This window comes from Protopterus annectens, chromosome 7.part0 (assembly GCF_019279795.1).
Source record: "Protopterus annectens isolate FY-2018-M chromosome 7.part0, PAN1.0, whole genome shotgun sequence".
NCBI lineage: Eukaryota > Metazoa > Chordata > Ceratodontiformes > Protopteridae > Protopterus > Protopterus annectens.
Genome location: NC_056739.1, coordinates 1,368,173,493 through 1,368,185,992, shown reverse-complemented (window position 1 = coordinate 1,368,185,992; position 12,500 = coordinate 1,368,173,493).

The following is a 12,500-nucleotide window of genomic DNA, read 5'->3' as shown; positions in this document are numbered from 1 at the left end:
GTCTGGGGTTAGAACTCCTACCTAACTAGTTCATCACTACAGCAGTATGTAGTTATGGGACACACCATGGAGATTACTGAGCTACAGCTCTCCCAAAGGTGTATTTCACATTGGATGACCTCAGCAGGCATGTCATAATACTGCTATGGGGAGGACAGTGTGTGCATGGGCCCTAACCCATTCATGTAGGGGTTGACATGCCACAAGTGGGCACACACGGGGTCATATGTCACAGGTACGTGTATACAGCTATTAGATGACTACTTCCTTGTACAGTCATGATACACAGCTGGCACGTGCACCACATAGTCTGTCATGCTGACAGATACTGGTGGCTAGTATCTGCAGTGAGTGACATCTGCACCTCATGTGTTTGGGGCCCTTTGGGTGTGCTGGGTGGGACAGGTCCGGATGGCTTCTTGTCACAGTCACCCTCTTCCACACATCTGTGCCAGTCTACCTTTGGCTTATTATAGTGTGTTGTCCTTACATATATGTCTGTATTCCTATCCACTGTGTGTATGAGGCAGAAGTGGTGCATACTGACATGTGTCTGCACTAAGAACTGTGACTGCTAGATATGTCTGGTCCACTGGTGTTTGCAGACATGGCCTTCATGTGTTTAAGTGTGTGAGTATGCCCAGTATGACCTTTCAGTATGTTGGTGACTGACATTGCCTTCCTTCTTCTAAGTGTGTGAGCATGCCCTGTATGGCCATCTGTATTGCATGTGTGGATCAAGTCCAGGTAGTCTGTACTGCTGTGCTGACCTATGTGTTGTACACTGACAGATAGTATGCTGTGTCTGCAGGGTATTCATCGGTCATTTGGCATTGACTGTTGCTACATTTCTGCATATAGGGGGAGGGGGACACCTGACTGTTTCGACTATTCTACACAGGAGTGGGGGGCACAACTGACTGTTACTATAAGTGTACGTTGGATGGGGGGCACACCTGACACTTGTACATATTTGCTAGGACTGTACTAGTATGTCAGGTACTCCATTTCAGTCTGTGGTCTTACCTATCATGCTGGCTAGAGGCATACCAGTCTACTACAGATCTTAGCTTTAATTACCTACATATTAGTTTTTGACTTCCTAGCCTTCACAACTTACATCCAACTGCCTGGCCTGCTATAGTCTGTCTGTTCAGGCCTGGGGGAGGGTTTACCCATAGGGCTCATTCAGAGGCCATAGTACAGCATTTGTTTGTGTTTTTCTACACCTGTCCTGCTGGCTGAGACTGTTGTTGGGTATGTGAACCTTCCTGACTGGCATGTGTGGCTCTTATGGACACACATGTCATTCAGCCCATTTCCTGCAGTGGGTTTGTCACCCTGTGTAGTACTGGCTACTATGGTGACTCCAGTATGTGTTACAGATGTCATGGTACCACTATGGGTGTCTACTGTCTGCTGCCTTAACATTCAGCCACCCAATTCCCTTGCATGCTCACATCCATACCATAGCTACAGATAACAACACATTCTACTCCATTTGGCAATTGGTAGGTTGATTGACTTGCCTTGAGGGTGTGCCAGACTTGAAGATGGTGCTTGAGGGCTGCTATGTCGGATGCACATAGTACACTCCCTATACATAGTTGAGCAGAGGTAGTGTCATGTTTGGCAACCCTTTTACTGTCTGTGCAAGTCAGAGAGAGGTGTCATTCCCTGGGTCCCTACTGTGTCAGTGCATATGCTATGCATTGCCTCTTTTCTCACTCCTAACAACAAATGGAAATCCCAATTTGTCAGTAGTAGAAAACATTTTCAAATGCCTGAAAGTTGCTGCTTAAATTTGTACACATCTCAAGGTAAAAGCATTTTCAAACTCCCAACAGTCGCATCAGGAAGAAAACTGGGAACTTGTTACATTCATCATATATATATATCAGCCCCTTCTAAGCAAGTGGTGTAATCCTTTTTGCCAAACAAGAGATTACTGTTTCATAATATATTTCAAGAAATATCAGCCTGATAAAAGTGAGTAGAGCCTCTCATATTAAATGTGATACAAGCATTGATAAGGACATGTCAGATTGGAAAAAAGTTCTGCAACAAAGCTTTTATAATTTGCTTCAAGGAACATGAGCCCCACAAAGGCAGACACAACCTCTCATATTACATGTGGTGCAAAACAGGTTAATAAACTCTGATGATAGCCTCATAAAAGCATTTTTTTTCAGTTATCAAACTGTAAACAACTCTGAAGCACTCTATTAGATTTACCTGATGAAGCTTAGGAGAAAGTGTTTTCTAAAATATAGATTGATAGTGGTAGCTCATGTTGTGTTGTCATTTTTGTATTTGCTGAAAATTAAAATAAAACAAATTTAAATAACAATGAGGTTCCACAAGCTGGTGAGCTGGTAAACCCTTGTTGGTCTTTCAGGAATATTCAATAAGAGACTAACCTCTAAGCTTTGGGATTTGCTCCTTGTTTTTCCATCTCCCAGATTTTCCTCCAGTTAGCTCACTGGAACCCCCCCCCACTATTGTCTGTAGCTTTAAGTAACTGACCTTGTGAAAGTTCATAGATTCATAGAAGATTACTAGGCTAGTGGCACTAGACCCTTTACAAGCCTAGCCATGTTAATCCCAAGTATACCCATTTGTTCTTTTTGGGTAGTTTGCATAACAAATTAATGAAGATAGCAGGTCTGTGACAAACACTGGCTACCCCTGCCCATGATGGACATGGGTGCCACCTCAGGGGTGAATTTGAGGTCTCCCATCCAATTATCTAGGTTGCATTTGAATAGGGTTAATAAGGAGCTCTATTTTACATGAATAGAAAGTCTATTCCAGAGAAGTGGTAGTCTCTGGGAGACATATCTGTCTCTCCAGCTTGTTCTGTTAATGTCACAAGCTAGGTTAATATCCCTAGAGCAAGTGATTCTTGTGCATTTGACTTGTGGATGTACAGCATTTCCATTAGGGTCGGGTCAGAGTTTGTCCTATAGGCCAGGCACAAGTCACAACTCAGCAGCCTGTAAGACACAGAGTAAAGTGAACAGGGCTTTCAGCCTGTCCACATAGGCTATGGTTTGGAGGCCCTGTATTTTCTTAGTGAGAAACCTCTGAGGTTTCTCCAGTTCCTGCAGGTGTCTTGTGAGGCACATACAAAAGGGTGCATTATACTCTATTAGTGGTCTGATGAGGGTCGACTACAGTGGTGTTATAACATCCCTTGACCTGGATAGTATGCCCTTGCTTATGAGGTGCACTACATCGAAGGCTTTCCTTAACACTGTGGAAACTTGGTGGTCAAAGTTCAGTTTGCTATCAGCTTGTCTTCCCAACTCTCTCAACATTGGGTTGGAACTCAGTGGGGGGGGGGGGGTGCTGTCAGTATTGCAATTTTTAGGGGAATTCCATTTTGCTAAAGGGAATAATAATGCTTTTTTTGCATTTAGTTTTAGACCATAGCTTTGGCAGCAGAGATTTGTTTGTGTTATCCCTTCTTGTAATATGTGGACATCATTGGGGGACTCAATGATTGCTCCCAGTTTGAAATCATCAGTGAACTTGGTTAGCCAAAGGCCCTCTACTTTGGCCTGGACTTCTGAGAAATAGATGCCAAGCAGTAAGTGGTCCAGCACAAACCCCTGTGGTACTCCACTGGTGATGGGTCTACTGGTGGAGATAGAGACACCAGTTTTGTCAGTGTGTGGTTCTGTCGGTGAGCCAGTTGATTACCCACCTAGTAATGTAAGGGTTAGTCCCTATGTGGGAGAGTTTCTCAATGATGCTAGAGTGTAGAACTGTGTCAAAAGCCTTGACAAGGTTGAGATAGCCTGTGTGCACTGTCTTACCTTCATCCATGGCTTTGGTAACATTCTCAAAGACGTCTACCAGGTTTAATAAACATGATCCAAAGCCATACTGGGTTGGGTACAATGTTTGGCAGTCACCTATGCCTTGTTGATTAGGTCCATGGTAATTCTTTCCATAAATTAGAACAAGAATACTCATCTACTTTCCTATTTAACTGAATAAACTATTTGAACCTTCAACAAGGCATCTTTATTCCTCCCAAAGACAGGGCATAAGAGAGAGAGAGAGAGGGATTAGCTTACATCTACTAGCTAATTTGATTTTATCTGGACTAATCCTTTGTACTGTGTTCCTGTCACCCTCTGGGTCACAGATGTAATACAAGACCTGACTGTTTTCTGAATTACCTGTGTTTACATTGTCTTAATACAGTGATATGTCTGCTAAAAGGGAATGAAAATGGTAGGACAGCCCACTAACACTGTATCACAAATATAGTTGGAGAGAGATGGAGAGGGACAGAGTAAGAGACACGCACACAGACTCTTACTAGTCACACACTGCTGGATTCAAGCCACCTACCTATCTAGGTTACACAGTCAAGAGAGCACCGTATCAGCAACCATCACCACAGAAGTCTGATTACAATAATGGAATAGTGCATGTTTGAAAGCATTATCTTATAAATGTATTTCTAAAAATATGTTTTGCCTATGGATGCTATAAATTGAAAAGGGAGCCTTCTCCCAGTGTCAATATGTCTCCTAAGGGGAAGTGTACACAATGTATCTTCTGACAGAAGAATTCTACATGACAGTACAGACATATGCACACAGTAAACTATTTAAGCAATGGGTGATTAAATCCACTTATCCATCTAATTATATAAACCAGAGCACACGGCATCAACAGGAAATGCCACAGGAGAAGTCAGTTAACAATACTGAAAAAGTGCAAATTTGAGAGATGACATCATTGGGTTGCATGGAATGTTTTTTGGCTAAAAATGCATCAGAATGATGGAGGAGCAGTCTCCCAATGTAAATTCTTCTTGCAACTGTAAGCCTACACAATGGTCATTCTGATGCATCCATTGTCAACTGACATCACAGACACATACACAAACTTATAGTATTTTTGCAGTCTTGGATTGGAGCCTCCTAGCTATCTAGTTATACAAACTAGAGAATGCAGTATCAACTACATGTGCCACAGGAGAAGTCTGACTTCTATAGTGAGAGACTACACTTTTGAAAGGAAGATCTCATCAATGTGTTGCAGAGAATGTTTGTGTTAAAGTAGGATAAAGTGATGGGAGAGTCCTCTCCCAGTTTAAATGTTTTTCCTGAGTGGTAGTGGAGACAGCACATCTGTTGTTGAAGCCATACTTGCTTGACACCAGAACAACTCAAACAGATACTCACAAGTTTGACACTGTTGGATTTGAACAACCTATCCATCTAGTTACACAGTCTAAAGAACACAGCATCAACTGCAAGTGCAACAGGAAATTATTGAATTTTACAGTGACAGAGTGCACTTTTGAAAAGATGACCCCATCACTGTGTTGCAGAGAAGATGTTTGTGACAAAAGTGGTAAGACTTTGATGGGATGACATTCTCTTTGGTTAAACGTTTCTCCTGACTGGAAGTATATACATCAAATGGATGGGTTATTGCAGTCCAAGCTAGCATACAGAAGAACATGCATGCGCACACACTCCTGAAACTCAGTCAGTGCTATATTTGAACACCTACCTATCTATTTACACAATTCTAAGAATGCAGTATTAACCACAACCACCATATGGAAAGTATGATATTAAAAGTGTGAAAACTGACACTTTAAAGGATTACCACATCAATGTGTGGCAGAGAAGTTACTGTGCATCACAAATTTGGTGAAAAGGAATGTGTCTTGATAGGCACATGTGACAGCAATGTGCAGATCAAATGTAATTACGTAAAGCTCAGATAATGTATCTATCCTGTCATTCATCTACATTGTGGTAGTGAGAGGAACATGTACCTGTTTCACAGTATGTTATTTTGATGATAGTTAAACTTGTGAAACAGTGGATTGCCAACCAAGCATTAATGAGTGTTCAGCTTGGGATGATTGTATGCAAGCAGTAATCATTTGCTGTGTCATTTTCAATTGTATTTGCTTATGCTTGGACAATATCTAGTGCAAATAACAGACATGTCAAAAATTTGACACTGCACTGTTCAATATCAATGAGGAAGTATGTGTGAAAGGTTCCCAAACCATTGTTCAACATTTCCAAATCTAAGTGTTGGAGTGCAGCCATAACTTTACAGAATGAAGTGTTCAGTCAGCATCATATTGAAATCCTAGCACATATAGAAGTAATACAAGCCACTATGTTACTTTTTTCCATACATTTCTCCCTGAAAGCACCATTGGCAAGCTCATTTATGCAATTGATGGCAAATATTTAGTGCATGTGCAATTTCATGTGGAAGTTTTAAACTTAGAACCAGAATTAACAGTAGTCTGTGGTGCTTTGTGCCAACCTTTCTGCAGCAGTCTGTGGTACTCTGGATCAGCCTTCATACAAGTAAGTTGTATAGAAGTACAAACAGGACTGATTCTGGTGAAATCCAGAATATAATCCAGAATATAAGGTGTATAGAAATACAAACAGCACTTATTCTGATGAAATCCAGAATAGATATGTATTATGTTAATGTCTATGTGTCATGATTTACACATTTGTCATGATACTTGCAGTACATTACTTATTATATGGATGATACCAGTGTATAGCTATGTAGCCAACAGATATGGTGACTGCCCAGGTATGTGAGGCATGTTGCCATTGTTGTAATGCAATTGCAAGTGTTTGTATGACATGACTGAATAATGAAGTCAATTTATGTACAAAATACATGCATGTGTCATAATTAATATAGTTTAGAGAACTGATGGAAATGAAGCCACATTGATCCGATTACCTTATATGTCTATAGCAGCAATATTGTCTACATGTGCCATATTGTACTATACTTGTAAATACATAAATTCTTGATTGTACTTAATGTCCTGCATTTTGTTAATGATAGTGAAACACACAAAGGGCAAAGTATGTTAATGCTAGTGGAAACCAGAACTACGGAAGCACTATGTAGCAAGGAAGTTTGTGTGTAGCATGCTTCGTAACACTACATACAACTGCATCATCCCATATGGTGTACATTCAGTTCTGCAGATTGCTCAACATATAATAATAACTGTCTCTTCATAATGCAGTCAGTCTATCTTTACATAGCACAGTGGGGCTAAGCACAGTAGTACAAGGGGCAGGATATAACTGAAGCCGAAGGCAAAATTACAAGATTTTGTCATAAACTGAGTACTATAAAATCCAAAAAAGTGTAGCAATACAGTACGACTAGCAAAATAAAAATAGTATTGCAGCAGTCAACAAAACAGCTCACATTCAGCACACTTTATTATAGCTAAAAGCATAAAGATTAAGCACTTTCATCCTACAATCACCAAGGACTTCATCAGAATCAATTAAAACCTTATAAACCTGCCAATAAATACCTAAGAAAGTATCAATCAAACAAAACATTTATAATTTAAAGGTGCCCTCACCAAAAAACACACAACTAAACAACCAAGCTTGCAAGTAAAGATACATAGCCATATGATAAAAACAACATTAAATCACTGTCAAATAAAATTGGGTCTATATCACAGCTTCAAAAAGGCCGTTAATTGAATGGCTTTAATATCGAAAATGCCATTTATCTAAGTCACTCTTGTGGGGGGCCCCACACCTCCTGCTAATTATGTATACCAACTCCAAGATTGCACTACAGTGAGGAAAGGGCAAATTTTCCGATCTTCACTGTATGGCGATCTCACAATACACATCTCCATGAATGGCATTTTCGATATTAAAGCCATTAAATTAATGGTCTCTTCAATGCCGTGATATAGACCCAATAAAATTATCCCTAAAATTTAAAATAGGTTGGATTGAAATGTTTTTTTAATGGCAGGAGGCTGCCCAGCGTGCCATTTCACTTCTTTCTTTTCTAGTCTTCTTCTTCTTCTTTCGGCTTTTCCCGGGTTAGGGGTCGCCACAGCGGATCACCTGTCTGCTCATGATTGGCAGTGGAGTTTTACGGTGTTGATTGCCAGCCCAGTACCCAACCTTCCACAAAAGGCACACACATGCACACCTAGTACCAATTTATAGTGTCCAATCCACTTACAGCATGTCTTTAGACTGTGGGAGGAAACTGGAGTACCCGGAGTAAAGAATTAAAATCACCACCTTTGGGAATAATCCTACCTTGTTCAAGAATGGCAAATTTAAATTTATGACAATTTGGACTATTATTAAGATGTTTAAATAAGGCATTATTAATATTGTGTTTTCTCATCTGATAAGAGTGTTCGTAAATTTGTCTCCTTAGCCCTCTTTCAGTTTTAACCACATAGAAAGTGGGGCATCCCATGCATTTAGTAAATTATTCCCCTGGATTACTTACTTGGATTGACAATTTCCTTTCACAAAACAAACTCTGGAATGAATGTCATTTTTCTAATATCAAACTGTCATCTTCAAAGATCATTAAACATTGGCCACATGATCCACAATTTGTAGTACCTTTTTATGTGTCGTAATGCTAGATTCATCCATTTCAAATCTTTGTTTAATATTAGACCCAGTTTTATACACAAAGGAAGGCGTATTCCATAACAACTGGTAAACTTCAGGTTACTTGTTTTTTAATTTCTCCAAATCTTTTAGGTTTCTAATACCTTGATAGGAATGGACCCCATTCCTAAGTCAAAGTATTATTAAAGTTCATAAAATTAGTATTGTTTCCATCTCTGATGTCAGCCAAAAGTGCTCTTCACAGCACCCGCTGTGCCCAGTAATGACTCCTTCTGCAATTTGTATGAAGTTACATGGATTGGCTAATATAGCTAAATACGATTATAGATTCTTTTTTATAAGACCCATTGCTCCTACTACTATTGGAACTGCCTTGGTATCTTTCTTCCCCCTTGCTCTCATTTCTGCCTGCACATCCTGATATTTTATGACTTTATGTCTCTCTGTATGCAAGACCCTGTAGTCACTGGGTGTGGTGATTTCAATGATCAATGCTACTCTTGTCTTCTTTTCTTGGACCACTATATCTAGTTTTCTAGCATCTATCTTTTGAACTGTTGGTAATGGGTGGCCCCATGTGATATAAATTCATCATTTTCTATAATGCTTTGTGGCTCATGTTTCTAATTTTTTTTCAGTCACTTCAGTACCATAATGTTTGCACACTCTCCAGTGCAACAATCTTGCCACATTATTACGCCTTTCAGTATACAGTCCTTGCACCATTAGTATGTCGCAAACAGCAACAAGGTATGCAACTGTTTCCAATTCGGTTTTACAAAACCTACATTTGTCTGTTTCTCCCACATATTCAATGGAATTTATAAACCAGTGTGTAAGTAGCCCACTATCTTGGGCTGCCAATATTAACCTTTCATCTCTTGGTTTGAATTCTCCTCTCCTTAACCATTCCTGCATTCATTCCTGATCAACATGAGGGTTCTTCCAGATGTTTTCTATACTTGCAACTATATTTATGCTTTTTCCACATTCCTTGCCTTCTCATCTATTCCTTCACCTTATATTCTTTCTTTTGTATTGTAGCACATTCAGTTGCTGCCTGATTTTTATCTACTTCTGGCTTGGTTCTCATTCCTGCTCGACACTGATACGCTTCTGCTAAATTAAGCAGAGAAGTCATCTTAGATTTATTCTCATCATGTTTCAAAACTTTCAATACATTTGGATCTTGTGAGGTCAGCAGATATGTGTTGAGTCCTATAATTGCAGATCTAGACATCTAATCAATTTCAAGGAGGCCCATCCTTCCTTTGGAACAGGGAATATATAATATTGGTATACACTGATTTTTATAAATCATTTGGTGAGCATGAAGCATCCTTCTTGTTTTCCTATCTAATCTATCCATCATGTTTGGCGCCAGTCAATCACTCTAAAACTGTAATTAGGACAGGAAGAGCAAATTGGTTTATAGTTTAGATTTTGTTCCTAGATGTTAATGCTGTTTTCAGAATTAAAGTCTTCTAAAGTATTCCTTAATAAGTTTTATTCCCATTTGTCCATGTTTTATTCTTGATCCTTCATCAGATCCCAAATATTTATACACTCCCTGTTGCTCAAGTTCTTTTATATCACATCCTTGTCCCAAACTGATGTTTTCTTGGTGCTGCAGTTTTCCTGCATTAAAGGTTGATTTTGCACACTTATCAAGACCAAATGTTATTCTTATATCATCTGAAAAAATGTTGACAACCTGCAGCTGTGCTTTCAGTTCCTCATCTGATGAGCTATGCAGTTTTAAACATCAACAAAGAGAAAATGAGAAGTCTTTACCCTTTGTTGTTTTTAGGAGTCAAATTGTAGCCATGCCTAAGCTGTTAAGTAAACAGTTTAATGGGTTAATGACAAGGCAGAAAAGCTATGGTGAAAGAGTCACCCTGGAATATCCCCCTTTGAATTTTTATCTCTGGGATAATAATCTGCCCTTTATCATGGCTTAATTACAAAGTGGTCTGCCACTCTTTCATGGTCACTGTAATGTAGTCAATTAGTGTAGGGTGTATCTTATACATTTTAAGTACTTTTTTATCCATGAATGTGGGATACTATCAAATGCTTTTTTATAGTCAATCCACGCCATTCTTAGATTCTTCACCTTTTTACAGTTCACTAGTATGACTTTATTTAACAACAAATGATAATTTGCTCCATATGACTTTCTTTTATTGCCCTTTTGTTCTACTGCCACAGTTGAGTTTTCTTCTAAATGACTATAAACCCTGTCAGCATCAATTCCCGTGTATAGTTTGTATGTCGTCAGAAGGCAAGTTATTGGTCTATAATTTTAGGGTAGCTTGCAGGTTCAATCTTAAGTAGGAGCATTGTTTTGCCTATTGTTAGCCAGGTCTGTGTCTGTTTAGGGTGCGCATATAAATAGCTCTTACTCATGGCTAAATCCTTGTTCAAAGATGTTAATACTTTTAACCAAAAGTCTGGTACTGCATCTGGGCCTGGGGCTTTCCAATTAGATGGTTTTATTAACTTTGTTTCAATCTCTATGGCTGTTACTTCATCCCATTTCATATCCTGTATCATAATTTGGTACTTTTAGTCTGTTTTGCTATAGTGTAGAGGGCTTAAGCATATCTGTGTGGAGTTAACTGCTTGATGTCATCATTGACGGAACATCTAAAGTTTTACTCCCACATCCAAACCACCATCAGAAAAACAAACAAAAGTTAGGTCTCCTATACAGGCACAATCACTATCTCACCCCTTCCACCAGAAATACCCTAGCTTCCTCATACCTTCTTTCCTCTCTGTTGTACAGCACTCCTCTACTAATCAAGCTCCAAATTGGTATACAAACCAAACTCAAATCCTTCTTCAAGAAAATAAGCAAATTTACTACCATCTCTAAAAACTCATCCCACCACTGCCACTCTCTTCATGCTCTGCAGTGGCTTGAACTACCCAACTACCTGACATTCCTTAAACTTATCACGGCTCACAAGCTAATTTACAAACCCTCAAGCTACTCCTCTCTCGCCACCACCTTAACTCCCTACATTCCTACCCGCTCACTCATATCAGAAAACCAAAACCTCATACAAGTCTACAAACCACCACGTCTCCCTGGCAACCTCCTGCTATCATGCTCCATATCCAAACTATGGAACTCTCTCCCTCCCGCCCTTCACAATACACCAAACCACACCAATTTCAAATCCCTCTTGCTCTCACATCTATCTTCTAATTGGGCATGTCCATGCCACTCTCCAGCATAACCCCCCAACCCTTCTCTTCTCCACCTGCTGATTCCACTATGTCTCATGCCTACACTTCCCTACTACAACCCTACATTACACCCATACTGGACAGTCTAATATTGCACCTTACCTAATCCTATTTAGATTATATCATAGAGTCTATTATATCTACTTATATCTAAATTTGCATAATTTCTTTACATAAGTTTATTATACCTCCAGTGTATTATGCAGCATTCTCAACCTTCTAAGAACAATTGTATTGCTTTATGTATCTGTGATTGTCATTGGTCTTTCTCTGCATGGCTTTATTAACTCCAATTTAATATGCTGTATTGTCAGCCCTCTGAAAATGTTTGTATTGCTTAATGTGTATCTGATTGTTTATGGAGCTTTTCTCTCTGAGCCTCCACTGAAAACAGGCTCTTCTTGGCCCAGTAGACTTCTCCAGTTACCAAACTGAAATAAATAAATAAATAAATTGTGGTGTAAGGCAAGAATGCACCGGCTTTAGCTATAAAATATGAACTTCCATTTACCATTAGTATGTATTGCTGCTCAGTGCCAGGTATCACACATATCCTTTGGACACAGGCTGGTAACACAGAAAAGGGGTAAAGAGAAAGATTTTGGGAGAGGGAGACAGAGAAAATTACTGTTTATAGGCCATTTGGGCCATCTTTACTGTGAGTTACTCTTAGTTTTGAAATCACCATTATTCTGTCATGATTTCTACAATAAAGTGTTCACAAATGGAAGTAGCCAGATTAAGACAGAAGAATGGTGGGATAATAAAATATTTTGTCAGCAGGTACATACAAAGTAG